This window comes from Triturus cristatus, chromosome 3_2 (genome assembly GCF_964204655.1).
Source record: "Triturus cristatus chromosome 3_2, aTriCri1.1, whole genome shotgun sequence".
In the NCBI taxonomy this organism is placed as follows: domain Eukaryota; kingdom Metazoa; phylum Chordata; class Amphibia; order Caudata; family Salamandridae; genus Triturus; species Triturus cristatus.
This window is the reverse complement of record NC_140584.1, coordinates 1,114,488,259-1,114,515,902: the sequence shown is the minus strand read 5'-3', so window position 1 is coordinate 1,114,515,902 and position 27,644 is coordinate 1,114,488,259.

Sequence of the window (27,644 nt, the reverse complement as noted above, 5' to 3'; positions counted from 1 at the left end):
AATTCTAATCTCTCTTCCCCAGTCCAGGTTATCGCAGGACCACGGCAAACGAACTGGGGGAACTCAGGATAGAGATAGCGCTCCCGGCCTGGACATCTTCGGCCCAGTGTTAGTGAGCGACGTCATCAAAACTCTATCGCATATTAAAAGTGGCTCCCCCATGGACCCGGTCCCTATGAAGTTTCTTAAACAGGTAACAGCGGCCATTGCAGCCCCCGTGACTGATCTAATGAATGCCTCTTTCACCCAGGGCCTGGTCCCACCCACTTGGAAAATGGCAGTTGTTAGGGCTCTATTAAAAAAATCCAATTTGGATCATACGGTCCTTTCGAATTTTAGACCTATTTCATTGCTGCCGGGCCTTGGCAAAGTCGCTGAGCGACTGGCCAACAAGCAGCTGTCTGCCTTTTTGGAGCTGAATGGTCTTCTCCGGCCATCTCAAACTGGATTTCGCCCGGGTCAGGGCACCGACACAGCTTTAGTGGCGGTCGTGGATGAGGCCAGACGGATCCTAGACACAGGAGGATCAGTGGCAGTGATCCTCCTGGACCTCAGCGCAGCATTTGACACCGTGAGCCATCAGTTGCTGATACAGCGGCTGGCTGAGGTCGGGGTGTCTGGGATGGCTCTGCAGTGGCTGAGTTCTTTCCTATCGGATCGAACGTTCCAGGTCTGGGATGGATCGGAGAGATCTAAATCAATCCCCCTCCAGTGTGGAGTGCCACAGGGCTCCTCGTTGAGCCCTACATTGTTCAATGTTTATATGGCCCCGCTGGAGGATGTAGTCTCCCCCTATAACATCAAAATCGTCAGTTATGCTGACGATACGCAGCTAGTCGTTTCTTTGTCCCATCTGGCCGACAACCCGGACATTTTGAAGTCCTGTCTTGTGGATGTCCACACTTGGATGGGAGAGTCCTCCCTCAAACTAAACGGCTCAAAGACGGAACTACTGCTGCTGGGGAGTAAATCTACCCTCCTTCCCCCACTCAGCTGGCCTGGTTGTATGGGTGAACCTCCTGCCCCCAAGGAAGCTATTAAGAGCCTTGGAGTCTGGTTAGAACCGGACCTGTCACTCCGTACCCACGCCAAGAAAACAGCAGGAGTGTGTTATGCCTTACTTAGGTCGGCTCGGAAAATCTTCCCTCTTCTTCCGTTAACATCAAGGAAGTTGCTGATTCAGGGTCTCATAACATCTCGACTTGACTATAGCAATGCTATTTTCTTGGGCGCCCCTGAATCTACCTTTAAGATCCTGCAACAGGTCCAAAACGCGGCGGCAAGGCTGCTCATGGACATCCCGAGGATGCAATCTGCGAAGCCGGCACTAAAGGCATTGCATTGGCTCCCTGTGCGGGAGAGAGTGACTTTTAAGGCACTTTGCTTGGCTCATAAAATCCTTTTAGGGAAAGGCCCCCTCATCCTAAAGAATCTTGTCACGGCTTACAAAGCAAGCAGAACGCTGCGCTCAGAGAGGCAACACCTCCTATTTGTCCCTAGAGTAAAAAAGGCCCGCACTGGGGGAAGAAGATTCTCCTTTAATACAGCAAAGCTCTGGAACTCCCTCCCGCTTAAACTACGCGCTGAGACCTGTACATTGCGCTTCCGCAAAGGTCTTAAAACCTTTTTATTCCCTGGATAACGTGTCATTGCTGTTCTCCATCTTGATTGGATGTTTGTCGGGAAGCGCCGGGATGCCCAAGGGTAGCTGCGCGCTATATAAGATTTTAAATAATAATAATAATAATAATAATAATGGCTGAAATAGTGGTAAAAGAAATGTTGGTCCCCGCTACTATGGTGTGAAGCAGTGTGCAAAGGAGTGGGGGAGGAGGTGAGGGGGAAAACAGCTTCCCAAATGCCAAGCCAGGGGTAATCATTCACTTCACTGAGAAGTAGTGCACAAAGGAGTGAGGGAGGAGGAGAGGGGGCTACTAGTCTCCCAAAGGCTGAGCAAGGAGTAACTGCTGACATTAATTCCAGCTGCTCTCCCTCAAGTATTTGTCCAACAAATCTTATATTCTTAGGGCCCCATTAGGATGTCAGACGGTCTCCTGTCCGCCCGCCACCTTAGCGGTGCCAGGACTGGCAGCCCGTGGTGCGGCAGTCCCGCAACGTCAATTAGGATGCCACCGCCACTGTGGCGGTGGCATCCCGTATTTACAAAATTGTGGCAGGTGGTGCTCACACCACCGCCCGCCACAATGTTGTGAATGGACGTTGTGCATTGGCATGCACAATGTGACAGGCACCGCGCGGTGCCTGCAACCTTGTCCATGCCAATGTTGGGTGGTACCATGGGTACCCCCAAGTGCAGCCCCCAATCCACCCACCCCCCTGGGGTCCCAACGGGCCCTCGTAGCAAACACCGCATACCTTTCTCCGCCATGGAAAGGCATGAAATATGCCACATCCTAATATGGAAGGCGGTGCCTTTAAGGCACCGGCACCATATTCAGGCCCTTTTCCGTCCCGGTCAGAAATCCGACTGGCAGCAAAGCGGTGGATGGCCTTAACGTCTGCCGTGGAGCCCCTCGCCATAGAAATATGGCTGGGGGTAATACGGGGCCAACCGGCGGGTAGATCGCCACCGCCGAGCTGGCGTTGGTCACTGCCGAGCCGGCGGTGGTCACTGCCGGGCCGGCGGTGGTAATCCGCCCGCAATCCTAATGGGGCCCTTAGTTTGGAATGTGGCAGGGATGACCAAACTTTTAGCTGACCCTGAGTGGGGCTTATTTGTGGATTCACACGACATCATACTCTTTCAGGAAACATGGTGTTTGCATACCCCATAAAGGAATGGTTTCTCAACCTATGGTCTGAATGCTACTAGGAAAGAGAAGGGGAGACAATCAGGAGGATTGGCAATTTGGGTCAGAAATACCCAAGGCCTAAAAATAAAATTGGTTTATATAGATTCCCCTGATATACTAGCCTTAGATCTAAATACACGTGGTGATATAAAAATGAGGTTCTTTAATGTGTATAATGGAGTTGATCGGGGTGCAGATGACACAAATACTATTTGAATCCTGAATCCGACGACAGCGTGAGAGTTATGGTAGCAGTGAACCTAAATTGTACCCTTGAGCCCTTAAGCATGATCCCTAGAGACCTGACTGAGGATTGGGATAAGGTCTGGCAGGTCGCCTAGGTCAATTTTCCCCCAGTTAGGTGATCCAAGAGAGGTAGCCAGGTGTTGGCCCTCTCGTTACAGCATGACCTGAGGGCCTCCAATGGTCAGTCCTAAATGGGGAGGTAACATATGATAGACCTGGCTATGCCAGTAGGATTGATTACTGCTTAGTTGCACATAGTCTCTGGCCCCTAGTACATGACATGGTAGTGGTAAATTGCCTAGACAGCGACCACAATGCCTTGACCCTGTGCCTAATGAATCCGGGCAGCAACCATGCTGAAATAGGAAGCTGGGGTAAAAAGGACCTAGGAATGCTTTCTATAATGAATAACACTACATCCATTAGATGGCATTGGGTGGAGACTCACCCTGAGGCACTCGAACCAGTGAAACGTTTGGTACGAAAGAATGTGGAAGAACTTTCCAAATACCTCACATCTAAATTAATCAGGACATTGTCTACCAGTCATTAAACTACTTTTAATGAAATCAGTCTCTTATTGGCTAAACCGCATAGGGAGAATAAACAGGAACATAGCAGATCCAAACAGTATGGTATAATCAAGACTGTAGGAAAGCCAAGGCTGATCTTGTCCAGGCAGCAAAATCCAATGCCCACCTAGATCTGATGATTTGCCGACGAAATTATAAGAAAGTGTTAGAGTCAGCCAGGAAGAGTTGGGAAGACTCCCTTTGGACCACCCTTCAACAGGCATCCTTGGCCAAGGATTCTAAATCCTTTTGGAAACAAGCCACCTATTGGCTCAATTGTCGGGAACAGAAGCTGGAGTTCACAGTCCAGCTTGAGGATTGGGTGACCCATTTTGGAGCGCTTTATGCAAAAGGTGATTGTGAGCTGGAAGCACCCCTTAGCGAAAGAGGGAAAACCGAGGACGAGGCTGTGGCCCTTGTGTTCTCCATGGAAGGAACCCGGGTGATAATTGGCTCCAATATAGCAGCCAAAGCTCCAGGACCTGATCGCATCTCAAACAATTTGTAGAAGAGGATCTTAATGTCTGGGCCCCCTATATTAATATGATCAGAAATGCTATAACAACAGGTAAGGATATTACTCCATCATGGAATATTGCGGAGATTATCCCAATTTTTAAAAAGGGAAACAGAGCCAACCTGGCAAACTATAGGCCAATATGTTTAATTGACTCATTGCAAAAAGAAATTTGCAAACAGGTGTTGCGACGAGTCCAGGATTGGATCTCAGTGTACAATATTCTGAGCCATTTCCAAGCTGGATTTTGTGTGAAAATTAGCACGTTGGACGAGGTCTTTTTACTGGAGGGAGGTCATTATTAGAGGTGGCAAACTGTATGTAGGCTTTGTAGACATAGTTACTGCATTTGATTTGGTCCGTGCACAAAGCTATGGAGAGTGTTGGCCGAAATGGGGCTACCATGAAATTTATTAGATGTCCTAATTCTACTGCATTCCGCAAACAGCGCACAGGTTAGGTGGGGAGACAATAACCAGCTCACCCAGCAATTTCCTGTCACCTGTGGAGTGAGACAAGGATGCGTCTTAGCGCCAACGCTTTTATCCCTCTTTGTTAATGGTGTGATTGGCTACCTGGATATGGATGTGATGCCCCAAAGGTGGGGCAGCGAAGAATTCCAGCCTTACTCTTTGCAGATGAAACCCTTTTACTTTCTAAATCCCCCTTTAGCTTGTAACAACTATTGAATCATTTTATCAAATTTTGCAATGTGCATGGCCTGGTACTAAATGAGGCAAAAATAAAATATGTGATATTATCGGGGAAGGGGAAGTACAGGCCATCTAAGGGACAAATGTATGTAGGAGAATGTCCCCTTGAGCAATTTTTTGCTTTTGATTGTTTAGGTATTCATTTAACAACAAATTTAAATTGGGCACCACAAATCGAAAAAGGCACAGGCATCTCTAATCCAAAAAACTACACACCTAGGTAAGATACATAAAAAACAGTGTCCAGGAAAGTGGGTCTAGCCCTATAGATCTATAATATCAAAATATTGGGGGGAATCCTCTAAGGGGCCGAACTGTCAGGTATAGGAAATGTAAACTCCCTTGTTTCAGTAGAAAACAGGTTCATTCAATCAATGCTATACCTCCTGATTAGCACGCCCCTGGTTCCCATGTTCCTGCACCTGGGCCAGAAAACGCTTCAGAATAAGATGGTCTATAAGCAGCTTATGTTTTGGCACCACCTGTGGTCAGTAAATGAGCTTACTCGATATAAAGCAGAGACCATAGACCTCTCAAAGCGATCCCAGGTTAATTCCATCCCATGGTTCAGTTGTTTGAAGAACCTTCTGAAGAGACTTGGGAAGGAAAAATATTCGACTTACCCAGAAAAACATGGCCTTATCCCAAAGTTCAGGGTAAAAAAGATCAATTGGGATGGCATTATGGAGAAGGAGGTGGCCAAATGGGTGGGCACTCTGACCCCAATTTTACACATTTTAAATTTGCCCCTTTTTAGGAAGAAACCATCGATGAAATTGTCCCACCTTTGGCAAGGAAATTATGTATACAATTCCGTCTTAAAACATTGCCAACTAAACTATTCTGTAAAAAGTGGTGTAGCAATGTGTCCGTAGACGATCAGTGTCCGGCATGCAATGATTGTTCAGAATCAATAGTCCACCAGTTGTTTTTCTGTCCAACACTACAAAAACCTAAGGGCTAAGTGAATTGTGCTATTATGCAGATTAGTTGGTCCATAACACTATTTGGAGGACATGAGAATATTAGCCATGGATACACGTAGGGTTGTGGTATTTGGTCTTGCTAGATTTTGGTATGCACTATGGATAAAACGCTCTAGATGTATTACATAGTCTTCCAAATTACTGTAGGCTAAATCGTGGGCCCTTCTTTTAATCAACTTTTAATTCTGCATTTCTCTTTTTATACAATGCTGTATATTGTATCTTGCACATTTATATCCATTAATATTTATTGTATTCTGCATGCTATTTTATTGCTTGTACTGCTTTTATAGCACCTTGCACTTTATAAGATCTTTGTGATCGAAAATAAAGTATTTGAAAAAAAATATATATAACATATATGGCTTCTAATCAGAACAGGTTATACACTTAAATGTCCTGAATTCTATTTAGTTGGATGTTTATCTCTATTACAAACCTCTCAGATGTCACATCAATATTTTGCTACTGCATTACGTCCCCTGGCATTTGGAATAAGGCGGTTGAGATATGCATGATGCTTGGGATGGAGAAACCTTCAGCAAAACTCAACACCAGACCATAAATATGAGCCTTAGTTTTCTGATGTGAGGTTACAAAATATATTTGGTTCTAGTCTTGCAATTTTGAAGGGGGAAAGATTGCATCTAACACCAGTCAAGGGTCCAATACCTTTTGGACACCATTTAGGGCTTGGACTCAATCTCCCAGAAGCCACCAGCAGGGTCCAAGTCAAATCCAGTTTGAACTGGTCATCTGGGTTTAGCAGAGTGTTGGCCTTCTTGCAGGTTTTGTTTTCCTGGAGCTGAACATGTGTTTATCAACTAACCCTTGGAGTTCATTATCTGTCCTGGGTATATGTGGGAAGCAGGTCCAGCCCTTGAGTTCTCTCTCCACAGGGTCAACAGCAGGTGCAGTTCAACTTCTGTCTTCCGCAGGTCCAGATGGGTTCTGAAGAAGGTACCCAGAGTCTCCACTTTTCTGCCTAGCACTAGTTTGTGGAAAACCTCCTGATCAATAGGGAAAAGGATCACAGGGACAACCCTGCACACCTTTACATCACTTCGTGGAGGTTTGACCCTAAACAATCCCTCAGTGCCCTGCTCTGTGAAAATTCAACATAGCAGAGCTCTGAATCCACCCGTGTTGTGTGTCAAGGAAAATATGGAACTCCCGTTGATAACCAGTTCTACAACAGGTTTTCTTCTCACTGGGATCCATGCTACTCTGGCTACTGGGACACTGGCAGGGGCAGGACTAGGTCTTCCTTATATCTTACTGTGACAGGTGATTTCCCTTGGAAGCTAGTGGAGTTGGTGGGTGCATCCCCCAGACCATCCTGAGGAGGCCACAGCTCTACAAGCCACTCTTCTTGGGAGCCATTACCACCTCCTTTTCAGGGGGCCAACAGGCTGTCAAATGAAAGCTGGGGGTTAACCCTGTAAATGCAACTAGAGACTTTAGGCAGGAAAATGACAACTTTCTAAAAGTGGCATTTTCAAAAGAGTTATTTCAAATCTAAAATGACCATTAGATTGGATTACAAATTACTATTATTTTTGACTCTTTAAACCATTTTACTGCCAATTCCAAAAATCAACTTATGCATTATGACCCAGTACTTTTCTATGGAAAAGCCAGCCTTGCCACAGTGAAAATTAACTTTAGAGATGGTTCACTGCCAGGACATGCAAAACTTAAGCACACATGGGGCACCATGTAAAAACGGTAGCTCCTTACACATGGTTGTCCTTGGGTTCAGGGAAGTGTGGATATTAGCACCGCTCATGTTGAATCCAGATTAGCAGGACTATTAGACTGGTCATCCTTAGTGTGGTCTTCCCCCAAACTGTTTGCCTTCTTCCCTCCTCTTCTTGCTGATTTTATTTGTTGGCCTTATGACTCTTGAGTAATATATCACTGCTGACTAGTGCTAGAGTGCATGTGCTTCTCCCCTAAACATCATATTATTGCTGTATATACAATTGTCTTATTTGGTGTACTTGTAACACCCTTGGATTGTGGTATACCATATACCCAGGCCTGTAACCTAAATACTACTAGTGGGCCTGCAGCACTACCGACACAAGTAGCCTTTCAAACCTGTCTCAGGACCGCCATTGCATGGCTTGTGTGTGTAGTTTACTGCCACTTCGATTCAGCATGAAAAACGACTTCCAAGCCTTAAACTCACATTTTTTTACAACTAAGTATCCCTAAGTAGACCCTTAGGTAGTCCATAGGGTAGGGTGCTGTGTAAGTAAAAGGTAGGACATGTACTTTTAGGTTTCACATGCCTTTGTAGTGACGCTCAAACACCCAAATTTGTGTTATCACTTCTAATCCTTATGCCTCACAGGGTTTGCTTTGTCTGGTGGCATCCACACTAGGGGTCTGTGTTTGACCTCATGGTCACAGGATTAAATCCCGGTGGATCCACTCAGCCTTTTCATCCTTTAGAGGTCCATAAATTCAGACCATTGAGTTGGGTAACAATAAACATCTGTTATTCAGCACCAAAATGTCCACAGGTGCACATGCGCTTTACAAATACACATATTATGTTAATCCTCCCATAGATTAACATTGGGAATTCACTAAAACACGTTTAAGCTATAATTCTTGATTAGAAAGGAATACCTCCATCATGTTTTATATATTTTGTAATGGAAGTGATAAATCCTCTTTACTGGCAATGTTGGGTTTAACATTACTGTTTTAGAAATGCCACTTTTAGAAAGTGGACATTTCTCTGCACTTACTGCTCTGTGTGCCTACAGCTTGTCTCCAATACATGTCTGGGGTGGATGAAAGCTACACTCCCTCTCAATAGCCACAAATACAGAAATAATCATCTGGGAACTCATCTGCATTCATCTGCATTCTGATAGCTCTCCCCGGGCAGGAAGAGAGAGGGGAGCCGAGAGTTACACCTGAATAGGCAGTTTCCAGTTTCCCACTCAAAGGTTTAATTACCACATACTGATAGTCTGGAGCCAGGGCTGGGAAGAAAGGACCTGTGTGCACTTGAAAGGCCCTTCTTTGAAGTCACCCCACTTCAAAGGCACAACTGGGTGTAAGTACAGCAACTCTGACCCTACCAAGATAGTACACTACTAGACCTGTGAAGAACTCTGCCAGGAGTAAAGAATGTTGTGCTACAAGGATTGCCACTCTGCTTCACTGTTGGCATGGAAGAACTGCTTTTCTGCATTGCCGTGCTAGCCTGCTGCCTGCTGATCTCTGCACTGCTGAGGACAAGGACTGGACCCATCTCACTTGAAGCCAGAGTAACTTCAAGAGCTTGCTGGCTTGCCTCTTGTTCTGAAGTCTCGGGCAGGGCCATCAAAGACTTCCTTCAACCCTGCAACGGGCATTTGTACTATGCCCTGCCAAGTGATGCCAATCTAGTCCTGGGTCCTTGAAAGGTGATTTCTGCTGTGCTGATCTATCAAAACCAATGCACCCATGAATTTTCACCGATCGGAACTGATGCATCTCCCTTCGACACCGAGACAGCTGCCACCCAACAACATTGCTTCGATGGACTGCATGGCTCGATGACGAGAGACTGGGTGGCTCGAAGACAACACATAGCCTGCATCGTAATGGGGTTTTCCGACAAAACCTTCATTGACCGCCTGGTTCGGATCCAATGAATCAGCTGCATCCACGGGATCGACTACAATGCATCAAGAGTTCTACGCTTCCTCCGTCAAAGGTACTTCATCAGTGGGACCTGTGTGAGGCCTGTAGCCGGCCTACCCTCCATCACAGTCGGGCTGAACTTTGGATTTTTCTGATCTAGCGTTACCAGATGTCCCCGGTTGTCACTATAATTTGATTTTATCTTTAAAAATTCATAACTCTACTTATTGGATTTTCGTCATTTTGGTCTTGATTTATGCGTACAATTATTGTCTATTGTCTAATCCTGTAAGGAGTATTTTTGTGGTGTTTTCATTGTGTTACTGTGGGTGTGTTGCACAAATACTTCACACACTGCCTTTTTAGATAAGCCTGACTGCTGTGTGCCAAGCTACCAGAGGGTGAACACAGGTTCTCTTTCAGTGTGTATCTAGTTTACCCCTACTAGAGTGGTGGTTTCTGCTTGTACCGGGTGCATACTCTGACAAACAGATACCCCATTTCTAATAAGGACCATAACACAGTTCAGGAGGTGCCATTCGTTATAAGTCTGGGCAAACCCATAATAATTCAGTTAATGCTACTTATACTCTCACAATTAGAGTGAAGCGCTCAGCTGTCCAGTGAGGGCAAGAATGGAAAGCTAACCTGACAGTATGCCATGTTTGGCATTTTGAAGCTATTCTTGAACTAGATGTAGGCAAGGGTATCAAGGACAGTGGGGGTAATGCAAGATAATATTATTTAGGCAGGTGAGAGGATGGTCCTGCTGAGACTAGTCAGAGAAAGTCGGGAGATGCTTATTTGGGCAGAACAGGGTAGAATGTTTCTGAAGGAGGAGAATAGGGTAAAATAACATGTGTATGTTTTATATTGGACCTGAGTTGTAAATGGTGGTAGGAATGGGGTGAAGGGAGAAGTTATGAGACAGGTTAGAATGAGAAGAAGAGTTTTTGAGTTTGGCTGCCCTAGTGCAGTTGCTCAATGGAAATAGATTACAGGAGATTCTCATAATACCGATAAGTCTTGCACCACAGAGTAATATTGATGGGACCATTAGTAACAGTGAATTTTCTACCTGAGGCCCAAGTGATGATTGATAAATCAGAAATGATTTTGTTGACTATTTGATGTCAAGCGGATCTCTTCGGGGAAAGTAAGCACATTATAAACAGCTATCCCTCTATAATTCAATATATAATAAACAATTGTAGAACATGATTTCAATTGAGTTATGGTCATCAAATAATGCAGTTTATGAGTTCACGATATTCTAAAAGATTCTGCTTAACAGGAATATATTTAGATACGTTATGCATTCGAAAAGCACCACTGTTGCATTGCACAGCTATATACAAAGAAAGCTAGAAATGAAATCCTCAGTTGTTCATTGTATACTTAATTCTTTAAGAAAGAAGAATAGTTTTAATTTACAGTATTGCAACATTGGGCTTCTGTGGTGAAGTTCTACTGTGTGCCTTATGAACCCCTATTTTTTGGGTGACTGGTACAGGTGATAACTGACTCTGACTGTCCCTGGGCTCTGGCTAACCAGGACCAGGTTCAGTGCTATGTTAAAAACACAGTGAAAACACACAAAATCATGAGGGTAAACTATATGTTAGGGTACATTTATAATTGGCTTGACCTACCCTATAAGTCCCTAGTAGATTTAAAACTACCTATACATCCCTAGTATATAATAAGGCATGGCAGTTTAGAGGTCAACGGCCCGTTCTGTACTTGCATGTGTGTACTGCTGAGAGCCTAAGGTCATTTTAAAAGCAGCCTTGTGTTGCAGTCCTGCTTTTAAATGTAAATTGTGCCCAAACTCGACTTTGGTGGTAGGGGCACTTAAAATGTGATAAACTACAATATTTTGGTATTTTAGGTACCCCCAGGGTCTCTCTTGTATGTTCCATGGGTGGGGGGGCATGTCATTATAAGGAGGACCCCTATAAAAGATTTGTGTTATGCCCTGGAGATAGAGAAATTGCACAGTTCACTTTCCCCATTGTAGTAAAGTGCCTCTCAAAATTGATGTTGGTGGTAGGAGCACTGTGGATTGAGGATCCACACTATTTTTGCATATTCAGAACTCCTAAAGGCTTTCCTAGGTGTCCAGGGGTTGTGAGGTTATGTAGTTATATACAGGGTCCTGATAAAAGATGTTTTATATCCCCCGGTGTTGGAGAAATTGCACATTTAGGTGCCGATCACGATTCAGTAAAAAAAATCCCCGTGCGACTCGTATCCGGTCTTTTTACCGTACGAATAGTACAAGTGCCGTACAAACTGGCAAGTACGATTCGCATGGGAAAAAGTCCATACGAATCGCATTGGGAATATTTCCCCACACGTCCTCGGGTCGGAAAATGTGTCCGACACGTCCTCGGACGATTCACCGTACGAATGTGAAAAGTGAAGTCCGACCGCGCAAGTACGATCCTTCCCGTGCATCCGAGTTTACAACCGCATGGAAAAAACACCATCCGATGTTACAACCGTATGGAAATAACACCGTCCGCACCGAACTCCCATAGCAACCATGGAGACATGTGCCCGCATACGTGCCCAACACCACCCCCAGCCCCCGTATGTACGAGTCGAACCCCCACCCGTGTATGTACACCACCTAACGTACGGCCCCTGCCCGCAACCGCGTATGTATGGAGCGTACCCCCACCCCAACCGTGTATGTACGACCCGTACCCCCACCACAACAGTGTATGTACGACCCGCACCCTCACCTGCGTATGTATGGAGCGTACCCCCACCCCAACCGTGTATGTATGACCCGTACCCCCACCCCAACCGTGTATGTACGACACGTACCCTCACCTGCGTATGTATGGAGCGTACCCCCACCCCAACCGTGTATGTATGACACGTACCCCCACCACTACCGTGTATGTATGACACGTACCCTCACCCGCGTATGTATGGAGCGTACCCCCACCCCAACCATGTATGTACACACCGTACCCCCACCCCAACCATGTATGTACGACACGTACCCTCACCCGCGTATGTATGGAACATACCCCCACCCCAACAGTGTATGTACAGACCGTACACCCACCCCTACCGTGTATGTACGACACGTACCCTCACCCGCGTATGCATGGAGCGAACCCCCACCCCAACCGTGTAAGTACGACACGTACCCTCACCCGCGTATGCATGGAGCGTACCCCCACCCCAACCGTGTATGTACGACACGTACCCCCACCACTACCGTGTATGTACGACACGTACCCTCACCCACGTATGTATGGAGCGTACCCCCACCCCAACCGTGTATGTACGCACCGTACCCCCACCCCAACCGTGTATGTATGACATGTACCCTCACCCGCGTATGTATGGAGCGTACCCCCACCCCAACAGTGTATGTACGGACCGTACCCCCACCCCAACCGTGTATGTATGACACGTACCCTCACCCGCGTATGCATGGAGCAAACCCCCACCCCAACCGTGTATGTACGACACGTACCCTCACCCGCGTATGCATGGAGCGTACCCCCACCCCAACCGTGTATGTACGACACGTACCCTCACTCGCGTATGCATGGAGCGTACCCCCACCCCAACCGTGTATGTACGACACGTACCCCCACCACTACCGTGTATGTACGACATGTACCCTCACCCACGTATGTATGGAGCGTACCCCCACCCCAACCGTGTATGTACGCACCGTACCCCCACCCCAACCGTGTATGTACGACATGTACCCTCACCCGCGTATGCATGGAGCATACCCCCACCCCAACCGTGTATGTACGACACGTACCCTCACCCGCATATGCATGGAGCGTACCACCACCCCAACATTCTAAGTACTGAGCGCACCCCAGGCCCCAACACCAGCACCTTCACACAACATCGCGCATGTACGAGTCATACAAAGCCAAACACAAGGACAGCACTGGACAACAAAATAGCCAGAGTACACATCCTACACATGCAAAAAACGCACGTACACAACCAGGACAAAGCACAACAACACAAGAATACACTATTCGAATGGCACAAAGCCACAAAACATGTCCAACAAGCACAAATACAACACATTCACTGACCTGCAACTGCCAAAATCCCAAACAGAGGCCCAAAACACAACCACTCCTTATAACACACCCACCCAAAGTTCAAACACAGCCACACCCACCAATGGACCAATAAAAAGGGCCCACAGACACAAACCATGAGCCTTTGCAACAGACTCACTGCTGCCAGACCCCACAGACAACCTACAGCACCAGACTTGAACCTTTACTACACCTTACACTTGCACACCTTCACACACACACACACCTTCACAAACACCCCCTCATCACATTCACACACACACACACAAACAACCACACCCACACACCCACAACCAACCACACCCACACCCCCCACAACCATCCACACCAACACCCCTCACCATGCCCACTAACAAGAATCCAAAGTTCACTAGCTGAGAGTTGGAGGTCCTTGTCGATGAAATCCTCAGAGTCGAGCCACACCTCTTTGGAACATTGGTCAGACAGACCAGCATCTCCGACAAAACAGCCATGTGATGGAGGATCGTCGATGCTGTGAATGCTGTTGCGGCCACCAGAAGGACCAGGCAGGAATGCCAAGCCAGGTGGTACGATCTGCGGAGGAGGGTCCGAGCCAAAATGACCGACGACCACAACAACGCCAACATCACTGGAGGAGGGCTGCCCCGCAGACGCGTACAATACCAGCCCTGGGAGGAGAGGGTGATGGCCATACTGCCGGTGATTGCAGTCGACGGAGTAGAAGGACTCCGAGAGCCTGGTGAGTACACAAACAACTCACCTCACATGGGGGGAACCTCATCCACAACCCAACTCACAATCATGCACGCAGCCACCCCAAAGCTATCGCATGACTCAACCACACCCCAGAAACACGCACATGCCACTCGCGCCACCATGCCACATGCACCCAGCTGGACAATCCCAAGTCACAGGCCACAGAAAACACCAACACAAGACACGGGAACCCGGATGGTGGGAGTGTGGGCCTCAAAAATAACATAGTGCAACTCAGAAACAGACAACAATGCCCTCTGCCCATATGGCACAGGTCACACCCAGACAAACAGTGGGTCCCCACACAGGAAAGACTTGCCTGCAAATGGCGCACGCCTAGCATGAAGACATAGGCTAGAAGGCACCTTTTTGCACATGACACCAGCCAATGAGCAGCCAACACTGTGAAAGAGTGGGAGCACACACCACCACAGCAGCAGCGCAGACACACACAATACACCCAATGGGTGCCTGGAGATCACAAACACACTCACATGAACAAGCCAAGGGCCATTCAAAGATCTGCAAAAAGTGTGTGCCTAGGAAGCTGGGCTGAGGTGACAGAGGGTGACACACAGAGGGAGGGAGAGGGGGAGAGAGAGGGAGGAAGACACAGGGAGACGGACAGAGGGAGGAGGCTGACACAGGGAGGGAGGGAGAGGGGGACAGAGAGGGAGTGAGAAAGGGATACACAGGGAGAACAATCCAGCATTGGGTGGTGTGGGAATGTATGCACGTCAGCAGGTGGACTGCGTGCATGTAGACAAGGTTGGCCAGTGCATGTATCCCCCTCACTACTCCATGGCAAAACACTGGGCCATGTCTCAACCTGTGCACGAGCACAACGACAGCTACTTGCATTACATATGTGTGTGGAACAACTCCATGTGCCCACGTACAGTGCAACACGGAAGGTGCCAATGCATGGCTTGCCACACCTGCCCACTCCACTGCTGACTGCAGTCACAATTGACGCAGCAAATAAGACTGTGCCACACATAGGTAAAGTCGCAAAAGCTGTGGCCAAGGGACATACCCATGCACAAGTGCACTGTGAGTGGAATGCAAGACATATCCAAATTCCCAGAAGAAATGTGCCAACTTAGAAACGAATGAAACATGGATGTTGCATGGAACAAAATTAACATTGTCTCTCTCACACACAGGTCAACGTCGTGGATCACCCTCCAACACTGGGGGGGAAGACTCACAGGACCCGGCTCTGCAGGATGACGGAGCCACCGGCAGCGACGACTCTCACCAGTCTGTGGACGACCCCGACCAACCTGGCCCCTCTGCTGTCCAACCACCTGCAGCACCTGCCTCAGGTACAACTGGGCCAACCACCACCCCCACTCCTGCCACATCCCAGGAGACACCCAGGATCCCTGCCCCACCACCACAACGCAGCCAGGCTGACCAAGAGGGACACGGTGTACCGGGCACCCAGGAGGAGGCAGGCGACAACGCAAATGCCACCCCTCAGGGGTCCCGGAGACCCGATGTGCCCACAAGGGCAGGCCAGGTGCAAGTGGGCAGGGGTGGTGGGAGTGGAGGACGGCGGAGGCGTGAGCCTGACCATTTGGCTGCGGAACCGGTATATGCCCATGTCAGAGGCATCATGGACACATACCGGCATGACACCACGGGCATGAGCCAGGTTGTGACCACCCTCAATGAGATGAAGGGGACCCTCGAGGAGATGAAGACCCAGTAGGCCCAGCAACATGCAGAGCAACATGCCTGTCTACTGCGACACCAAGGGCGGATGGAGGACAGACAGGCTGAGCTTGTGACGCTGTTCACGGGAATTGACTGTTCACTCCGTCGGATAGCCGACAACATGGGCAACCCTCCCTGTGCCACCAGGCGAAGAACATCACCACCCACAGTGAGGGATCAGGAGGAGGAGGATACATCCGACGGAGCTTCCCAAGCATCGTCACGGCCTGCTGCAGAGGGTTCCCGCAGGAGGGCGGGTCGTCCACGGAAAAGACCGTGAGGGTCGGAGCAACAGCACCATCTCGTAGGACACCTGGCCTGGCACCTGGCCCACTGGAGCAACAGCAGCACAGCAGCAAATTACATTCTCTGCCACATGGACTTGCAGGTCACTGTCTGACCAATGTGGCCAAAGACTGTGGCATGTACCCTGAGGATTTTCAATGGCAAGGACACCAACTCCCCCAGTGAACTTTGGATTCCACACACCCGGAAAGCCCCTCTTGTCATAACCCCCCCCCACCTACCCCAACACAAATAAAAACTAACACGCTTAAGAGATGATGCCTACTACAACTTGCATTATTACCTTACATGTGTCTTGTAAAGTCTAAGTATGCCTGAGTTCCCAAATGACTTCAACCATCCACACCCTGGGGCCTGAGTCCGGCACAGGACACACATGGGTCACAATGTATCAGGCAAGACAGACATGGAGCACCATACACACCCGTGATGGGCCCAACCAGCTCAGGGGGTGGCCGCACTACCGTGCCAACAGACTAATTGAGTACAGCAACAGTCATGCACAGAGGTCAGGGATCATGTGGAGTGTCCGGGGGGGCACCCAGGTAAGTGTAGACAGGTGGCAGGACCATGTCCTGCAAGCTGGAGTCTTGTGGATGCAGAGAATGGTGGCCTGGCCAACGTTGGATGCATCGGGATGGCACATGTCACAATACCCACACAGTCATGGACATCATGCACAATACAGAGTCCAATCCCACACAAACAGCTTGCAACTTGCAACTCTACACATAGACACATAGCCACTATGACTGAAAACCATGCCAGACATGTCATATGCACCGTGGCAACACACCAGCATTGACTGAGAAGAGGCACCTTGGAGGCATAGGGACACCTTTATTAGTCATGTATTCCGGAATGCAGAGGCAACTCGGAGTACACATACACAGGTCATGTGGATGAACATGTGGGTCCAACACTGGCACCCCCCTTCTGCCCCACAAATGCGTGATATCCATGGAACGTGCACACAAGTGCCGGGTAACAGCTCCACACCCCCTGCTGCTCACAGAGAGGCTGCCATACACCATTGATCCCCTGATGTGGAAGTCACACACCATGTCAAGCCAAAGCAAACCGTATGTGTCCGAGGGCATTGTTACACACATTGATGCCATCATCACAATCCACTATCCCATTACAGTTGACTGTCAACAAGTCTGACCATCTGTTCATGTGTAGCCAGCTACATGTAATGTGTACCATGGTGATGCAACATGTCTGCAGAGGAACCAAACATTGACAGGGGCATAGTGCACACATCGTGAACAACTGCCACACCCAATACACCCCTGATGCATCCCTTACCTGAAGGAGACTTCCAAACTTGTCCGTGCGTGTAACGCTGAGTCAGCACACGATGACGTGTCCATGAGGAATAGCAGTGCCACAACAATGCAAGCAGCAGACAGCATGCGCAAGTACCTGGGGAAGAGAGACACACAAGAAGTCAGCCACAAAATGCACAGCCACCTGCATGTGCATGTACTCAACACATGTAAGGATGACAACATGCTAGGTCACAATTATGACTGGGGAAATACACACATCACTGGCACCATCACTCGAGTGACACATCCACACACACCTCTGACTCACGTGCCATACATGCAGATGGACACACACATCGCAGCACATGCCACACGGGGACCAATGCGTGCACACTCAGACACTGGTACTCACCACTAAGCAAAGAAGTCGCGTATGAGCCAACTCCGGATGTCCTCTTGCGGACCCACATCCTCAACATCACTAGCCCCATTGCCAAGCCCTTCGTCCTCCATGGGTGGATGGTCCTGATCAACTTGATCCAGGATGAGTGGCACAGCTTTCTCAACTGCCATGTTGTGCAGCATGCAGCACACCATGAAGATTTTGCAGACCTTCGCCGGGGCATATGGGAGGGCGCCGCCGGTCTTGTGGAGGCATCGGAATCGGCTCTTCAGGAGGCCAAATGTCCTCTCTATCACTCGCCTTGTCCGGCCATGGGCGGTGTTGTAGCGGAGCTGGGCCGGCGAGATGGGGTTGCGGAGAAGTGTGATCAGCCATGGCATGTTGGGATAGCCAGCGTCCCCTACATGGAAACAACATGGACATCAGTAGAACAGGGGAAGCGGTCGGGCTGGAAGGCTACGCAAGATACAGGACAGCAAGAGTGTACCCACCAACAACACATGCTCGTCCGTCCCGCAGCTGCGTCATCATTTCAGGCACCCTGCTATGCCTCATGATGTAGACATCGTGTGCTGATCCTGGAAAACGAGCACAGACATGTGAAATCACCATGTTGGACAGACACACCACAATGGCATTGATGGAGTGGTAGTGCTTGCGATTAGGGTACGCTACCTCCTGTGCCTGTGGTGGTACCAAAGCCACATGTGTCCCATCTATGGACCCAATGACATGGGGCATCCCTCCCAGGGCATAGAAGCCACGCTTGACACCAGTCAACATTTCAGGAGTTGGGAAATGGATGAACTCATCCAGGTGAAGCAACATGGCCTCTAAGAAATCATGCAGCACACGGCTGAACATGCTCTGGGACATGCCACCAACATGGGCAATGGTATTTTGGAAGGTACCCGTGGCAAAGAAATGTAGGGCTGCCATTACCTTCAGCTTGGGTGTCAGTGCCGTAGGATACCTGTGCAGCGGTTGCAGGTGTGGTGCCAGCCTTGCCGTGAACTCCTCAATCAACAGTTGGGGGAAGCGGTAGCAGCGGATACAGTCATTCTCCCGCATGTCAGCCAAGTCCGGAATAGGTCGGGGAAGAGGCGGCGCTCTGCATTAATTTGGAAGTGACAAGGAAGAGTGAGTGCACTACAACAACAATTATTTGGTGCTGAGCACATGTTAATCTGTCAATACACATATGCGACATACGGAGGCAGGTATGTGCCACATGTCCTGGACACGTATGGCTGCCAGGTGACACTCCTACCAAGACCCAGCTACACACGGAGATTGTGAACCTCCACATGCCATGGCATGGGATTAGCTGTGTCCCAGTGTAAGTGAACAGCCAGACGCAACACAGGAGTGACATACATCCACACATCAGCAGAAGTAGGATGTCGATTGCAGAGACTGGTAGCGGAACACTAGCGCCACAGGTCACATGACATTACACTAGGACAGCCCACACACCTTGCCATGAAGGTGTACATGTAATGACTCACCACACATTCATAGAGAGGATGCAGACTTGTCCTTGTTACGCTACTCCATGTCCCATGCATACATAGGCACCTCACATCCGATACCACATGTGGCCTGGTGTGCGTAACAGTGTGCCATGTCCATCTACACACAGACACATGTTGGTTGCTGCAACAGCTGATGCTTTTGAGGGAGCTCCAACATCAAGCTAATGGGAACCCCCGACACATACATGACATAGTCACATCGTGCACCGTGGGTAGTGACATGTCTGGTGTGGTAACCCCTGTAGCGGCCATCAGGGGACACTTGCGTGTGTTGTTGACCGTGCCATGCCAGTGATGCTCATCCCAAGTGTGCAGTACGACATGCACACATGTCAAAGGAGTCAAGGGCATGCCTGGCACACATTGCACCGTCACACATAACATCTGTACACATCTCATCGTACATCTGGTGCCTTCTCGACTCAGGAGTAATGTGCCACATCACAGCATTTCACACCTGTGCCCCACACATGTAGTACTGGCCAGCCAATGCCTTGATGTCCATCCATGGCAGCCCTATTCCTTCCTGTGTGCTGCCTGTCACCACTGTGATGTGTGAAAGGCACCGTACTTTCGCTAAGAGGGCCTGTGTACGTTCCCTATCACTATGGGAGTGCTGCCGTATGTGTACCCATAGTGGTACGGACCGTACACACGTGTGTACGCTCACTATCACTATGAGTACGCATACGCGAGAACACCCATAGTGATAGTGACCGTACAGGCGTGTGTACGGTCCGTACCACTATGGGTGTTCTCGCGTATGTGTACTCATAGTGATAGTGAGCGTACACGCGTGTGTACGGTCCGTACCACTATGGGTGTTCTCGCGTATGCGTACTCATAGTGATAGTGAGCGTACACGCGTGTGTACGGTCCGTACCACTATGGGTGTTCTCGCGTATGCGTACTCATAGTGATAGTGAGCGTACACGCGTGTGTACGGTCCGTACCACTATGGGTGTTCTCGCGTATGGGTACTCATAGTGATAGTGAGCGTACACGCGTGTGTACGGTCCGTACCACTATGGGTGTTCTCGCGTATGCGTACTCATAGTGATAGTGAGCGTACACACGCGCGTACGCTCACTACCACTATGGGTACGCATACGCGAGCGTACCCATTGTGATACGGACCGTACACACGCCTGTACGCTCACTACCACTATGGGTACGCATACGCGAGAACACCCATAGTGATACGGGCCATACACACGTGCGTACGGGCCGTTGCTATGCATTTGGGGTACCCTAGGGCACCGGTACGCACCGTACCTGTGTGTGAAACTCCATATTACATAGGGGACACATGAGGGACAAGTATAAATGCCTACATGCATGCTGGTTGTCATGGAGACCAATTTAAAAGTTTTAATTTTTTCTGGAAGGTGCACAGCAGAAGTCAGTTTGAATGAATCTACTTTGTTGCAATGTGGTTCTGGAGTTGACATCATGCTGAAGAAAAAAGTATGAAAAAAAATGAGTGTGCTAGGTTTGAAGGGATTGGAGGAAACATAGGATGCAAATGTGAGTGACCAATCACTCTGTACTCCTGTGCATGAAACAGGCCAGCAATGCAGATATAAGGCAGCCAGGTCCCATGAGGGAGCACTTGCCTGCACATATTTGGATTCGACTACACTGCTGCCGCTCCTGATTCCCTGGAACCATGTCAAGGTCTGTAGAGAGGTCACAGCCATTCACCCTGGAGGAGAACCTGGCATTGCTGGATGTGATCCTCCCACAGTACCCCATGCTGTATGGGCGACCAGGGTATCAGGTGAGTGCAGAGGCTACTAGCACAGACTGTGTCCCTTTTTTGTGACTGTGACTTCTGGCATTGTGTCCAGGTGTGACACACATGCTATGTACTGTAGGGGGGTCCCAGGGGGGGGAATGCCTGATGTCTCCCAGCCAGAGCATGCTGTGGTGCATGTCTGCTCTCCTCACTTGCATTGTGTGTACTGTGACAATCACTGCATGTGGCATTACACATTCTGCCTGTCTAATCCTCCTGGTAATGTTCTTACTACAGTCCTCATGTGAATCTGTGTTCCCCCCAGTGTGACAGGTGGCAGTACCCACAGATGTGTGTTTGTTCAGTGTACGTGTGCTGAGAGTGTCCAAATGATGTGTTGGTCCCCTGGACATTGGTGTGTGTGTGTAAGTCCCCTGTCATGTGGGTGAGTGCATATGTTGAGTGTAGCACCCGGGCTGCATGAGGGATGGATATTACCTGGCCATCTGATGTGAGCAGGGAGCAGTGCTGTGTGTCTGACGTGCAGAGCCAGCCCCACACCTGTGAGCCCCCCCCGTCTAGTGGCACATGTGCAGAGTGAGGTATGTCGCTGCATTTGGCAATGGCAGGTGAATGTCCTATGACTGTGTGTGTCTGTGTACTCTGCTGAGGTGGCGTCAGTGGCCTGTGGCATGTGACTGCTCTGAGGTGCTGCCCAGACGCAGGAGGGGTGGGTGCCTATCACTCCCAGCAGTGCCCAGACATGAGAGGGGTGGGTGCAGTGTCCTCCCAGCAGTGCCCAGAGACAGGAGGGGTGTGTGCAGAGTCCTCCCAGCAGTGCCCAGAGCCAGGAGGGGTGTGTGCAGAGTCCTCCCAGCAGTGCCCAGAGACAGGAGGGGTGGTTGCAGAGTCCTCCCAGCAGTGCCCAGAGACAGGAGGGGTGTGTGCAGAGTCCTCCCAGCAGTGCCCAGAGACAGGAGGGGTGGGTGCAGAGTCCTCCCAGCAGTGCCCAGAGACAGGAGGGGTGTGTGCAGAATCCTCCCAGCAGTGCCCAGAGACAGGAGAGGTGTGTGCAGAGTCCTCCCAGCAGTGCCCAGACACAGGAGGGGTGTGTGCAGAGTCCTCCCAGCAGTGCCCAGACACAGGAGGGGTGTGTGCAGAGTCCTCCCAGCAGTGCCGAGACACAGGAGGGGTGTGTGCAGAGTCCTCCCAGCAGTGCCCAGACACAGGAGGGGTGTGTGCAGAGTCCTCCCAGCAGTGCCCAGACACAGGAGGGGTGGGTGCAGAGTCCTCCCAGTAGTGCCCAGAGACAGGAGGGGTGTGTGCAGAGTCCTCCCAGCAGTGCCCAGAGACAGGAGGGGTGGGTGCAGAGTCCTCCCAGCAGTGCCCAGACACAGGAGGGGTGGGTGCCTATCACTCCCAGCAGTGCCCAAATGCAGGAGGGGTGGGTGTGATGCACAGTGTGAGCCTTGATCATTGATTGTGTCTTTGCCCTCATTCCACCTGTGTACTTTCACTGGCACGTACTGCTTTTGTCCTTCCCCAGAGGAGAATGTCCCTATGACAAAGGTGCAATGCGTTGGCTGCATAACATGCCTTGTTGTAACCAGCTAATTTGTTCTAATATGTGTCTCTGTGACATGTGGCAGGTGTATTGATGTAGTGTCACTTGTTCATCCTCACAGGTAGGCGCCTCTGCCAAGGAGCAGATCTGGCTGAACGCCGTCAGTGCCGTGCGGAGGACGGAGGATCGCAAACGGCGCCTGTCCCAGGTGAGGAAACGCTGGCAGGATATCCGGTGCTGGACGCGGAGGATCGCACGGGTGCTGCTGGGGGACTCACCTGAGACCCATAAGAACCGGGGGCGCCGCCGTCTGACCCACATCCACAAGCGTGTGCTGGCGGTGGTATTTCCAGACTTGGACAGGCGCTTACAGGAGATGCAGCAGCAGGAAGGGGGTAGGTACATGTGTGTTTGTTGTGTGTCACCAGCATTTGTAAGTGCACAGTTCCATGGATACACTGCCAGGGTTTAAAGGTGCTGTGCAGATCCTGTTACCCACAGTATAGCGGTGCTCTCCTGCCTCCCTTCCCCTCCTTGCAATGTGTTCCCTGGTCTGTGTGTAGTCACTCCTTCACAAGGTTATGTAGGCTGGCACTTTCTCCACGTGTACAATGCCTGCAGCATCATGTGTGGGGGTGGTGTGTAACAGGTTTTGGGACCTTGCCTGTGCCCTGTCCAGTTCTGGACTTGTGGGTTCCATGTCAGTTGGCACTGATGCTGAGTCCAGACATGGGAGTTAGCCTCTCAAGTGTCAGGCCTTACAGCACGCATGTCCTATGTGGTGGCCTGTGACATGATGTGCATGAGTGTGCGGTACGCATAGTGCAGGGATGGTAGCGTTTGTTGCAGTCATTCCCATTCAGGAGCATGGAGTTGTGTGGCCACTACTGTCCCAAGGGGCATATTTTCCTAGGTATCATGTGTGTAATCCGAAAATGTCGACAATCTCTGTGTCTACAGCATAGGTTGTGCTCTGTGCCATTGTCCCCTGGCCCAATGTATATTGACGTGAAATGTAGTACAAGTGTCCACTGTACAGCCTGACCTGATTTTCCTTGTTCATACTCACGGTGGCCAGTGCCTGTGTGTCTTGTTACAATCATCTGATGATGCCCATTTGTACATGATTATTTGGACAGGCGCACCTTGGGTATTTTGTGTACAATCTTGATTTTTTGCATCCCATGTGTATTTCACCCAGACTAAGAGATGTAAGTGCTTCCTGTGTCTCAAAAGAATTGTCTCATGTAGGGGGTGGTTGATGCGGGCAAGGCCTACATGTCAAAACCTGAAATCTCCTTTCTAGGACTGGCCAGTGTGTGATGTTTGTCTGGACATACACTCAAGGTGCAGTGAGCCAGTCAGGGTGGGCATGTTTTCAGTATAACCTATGCTGCATGTGCCTCAAGTTCATGGATATGGTCCCTGCTCATCCCTATTTCCTGCCACGCTGTGTGGTGCAGATGCAGTGCTGGATTGTCCCCAGGGCCTGGCTCCTCAGTCAAAATTCCATTTCATGTCATTTGCTATTGTGTCATGCTCTCCATAGTTTTTCAGTGGCATGGTGGGTCAAACAACTGTGTCTTGGCATGCCCTACATATGTACCTTGTTTTGTAGATGTAACTCTTCTTTTTTAAAAGGGCTATGCACTGTAACCTATGTAGATTGGACTCATGTGACATATGTATACAGGTGTATGATTCATTTCTGTCTCTTCACCCTGCCCACAGCATCGTCGGGGGACACGGAGGGAGACATGGGCATAGACGGAGCAGAGGGACCGAGCACCAGTGCCAGCGGTGACATCGTGGCTGGCACATCGAGTGGGACTGAGGCGGAGGAGAGTGAAGCCGAGGACCTGTCGACTGGCACGACAGAGTATGAAGCTGACGGGTCCGAGGATGACCTCTCCGAGTGGGTGGAGGCTGCACCAGCAGCTGACAGCAGCACAACATCTCGCCCCGCCCCCTCCATTGCCATCAGCCGCCTCCCACTTGCTCGTGTCCCTTCCCAGCGTGCCCAATCACCGCATGTCTCCTTCATGCCAGGCACCGCACCCCCTGCCCTGTCTCCACTGCTGCCGCCAATGCCGAGTCTGTGGACATCCAGCGGCAGTTGCAGATTGGTCAGGCTGCGATCCTTAATGTCCTCCATGGCCACAGCCAGGTCCTCAACAACATGGAGGCATACTTGGAGGGCATTCACTCATCGCAGGCTGACCAACGCAGCTTGCTGAGGTCGATAGACTCGACACTGACTGCAGCAGTGGGTCTCCTGCAGCGCTTCATCCAACCCCCTACCCCTGCCCCATCCACACTTCCCACTCCCATGCCTGTCCCACGTACACCCAGACGTCAGCATGCACCCACCACGACGGACACAGGCACCACACCAGCAGGGAAGGTCAACCGCACACCTCCTGGCACTCACACACAGGGTGAAGTAGGCACACCCACTGGGTCGGGGGGAAAATGTAAGACACGCAGCCAGAGTGGGAGTCCGCATTCCACAAAATCAACTCCCTCCAAATCCCCTCCCCTCAGCTCTCCTGGCCACATATCCCACAAAGACTCCTTCATGGCCGCTCTGTCCCTGAGCCCCACAGTGACACCACCCCGCAAGCGGTCAAGGGAGTCCCCGGTCAGGGTGGTTGAGTCCCCCCCCTGTCTACACCCTCCCCCAGTGGCGCTGCGACCCATCCCTCTGACCCAACCCTCCTTGGGGCCTGTGGTTCCATCGGGTGCAGGGGATTCCCTGGAGGAACTTGCTAAGGTGTGCAGCGACATCCTGGTTTCCGCCTTTGGCCGTGCCCCACCCCCTGTGGTGGAGTCCTCCATCCCTGCACCCACGACGCCTACCCTTCGCCTTCATGTCCCTGTGGTGCCTGGTCCTTCCCCCCCACATGATGCCCTCACCCCTGTGGAAGACGATGGAATCTAACTGTGCAGGCACGCTAGGGGACACGCATCCCACTGTGTCCCCCATCCAGCTGTGACTTCTGGACTGCCCTATGGGCTTTGTAAATATTGAACTTCCTACAAACAAGATTTTTTGGATCATGCTGAATAAAGCAATTTATTTTTTTTCCCTTGGAACACTACTGCTTTGCTGGTATTGCTGTTGGTGGGGCTGCTACATGGTTTTGGGTGGTGTTCATGTGTTGGGTGTGTGGGAAATGTAGTAGTGTGCTGCTCATAGGTGGGACCCTGGGATCTGTGTGCCATCACAAGGTGTTAGCTAACTTTCTTTGTTCATGTAAGCAGTTACTGCATGGTGAAATTGTCCCAAGGTGTATTCCTTCCTCTGTGTACCCTGATATCTTCACTGCAGGGTGTTCCCAATATTTAGCGCAGAGCTGTGTCTACATTGGCTGGGTGTGTAACGGACCCCTTCAACTTTGGCCATGCATGCAGGGCGATGTCTCCACCTGCATCATTCGTGGCATCCTTGGTGATCACTGTACTTGTGTATGTAGTCCCTTGACATGACTTCATGTGGACATGTTCCCTTTTCGGCTGTATGCATGTGTGTACTCCCAGCTTCGCACACATGTGTTACATGTACTGCAGGGTCTTTGTGCACCTGACTGACAATTGTGGCAATTGGATCTGTGGGTACTCCAGCCTTTTTCTGTCCATGGGCACTGCTGGGAGGACTCTGCACCCACCCCTCTCATGTCTGGGCACTGCTGGGAGGACTCTGCACCCACCCCTCCTGTGTCTGGGCACTGCTGGGAGGACTCTGCACACACCCCTCCTGCGTCTGGGCACTGCTGGGAGGACTCTGCACCCACCCCTCCTGTGTCTGGGCACTGCTGGGAGGACTCTTCACACACCCCTCCTGTGTCTGGGCACTGCTGGGAGGACTCTGCACCCACCCCTCCTGTGTCTGGGCACTGCTGGGAGTGATAGGCACCCACCCCTCCTGTGTCTGGGCACTGCTGGGAGGACTCTGCACACACCCCTCTCATGTCTGGGCACTGCTGGGAGTGATAGGCACCCACCCCTCCTGCGTCTGGGCACTGCTGGGAGGACTCTGCACACACCCCTCCTGTGTCTGGGCACTGCAGGGAGGACTCTGCACCCACCCCTCCTGTGTCTGGGCACTGCTGGGAGTGATAGGCACCCACCCCTCCTGTCTCTGGGCACCGCTGGGAGGACTCTGCACCCACCGCTCCTGTGTCTGGGCACTGCTGGGAGTGATAGGCACCCACCACTCCTGTCTCTGGGCACTGCTGGGAGGACTCTGCACACACCCCTCCTGTGTCTGGGCACTGCTGGGAGGACTCTACACCCACCCCTCCTGTGTCTGGGCACTGCTGGGAGGACTCTGCACACACCCCTCCTGCGTCTGGGCACTGCTGGGAGGACTCTGCACCCACCCCTCCTGTGTCTGGGCACTGCTGGGAGTGATAGGCACCCACCCCTCCTGTGTCTGGGCACTGCTGGGAGGACTCTGCACCCACCCCTCTCATGTCTGGGCACTGCTGGGAGGACTCTGCACCCACCCCTCTTGTGTCTGGGCACTGATGGGAGTGATAGGCTCCCACCCCTCCTGTGTCTGGGCACTGCAGGGAGGACTCTGCACCCACCCCTCCTGCGTCTGGGCACTGCTGGGAGGACTCTGCACCCACCCCTCCTGTGTCTGGGCACTGCTGGGAGGACTCTAAACACACCCCTCCTGTGTCTGGGCACTGCTGGGAGGACTCTGCACCCACCCCTCCTGTGTCTGGGCACTGCTGGGAGTGATAGGCACCCACCCCTCCTGTGTC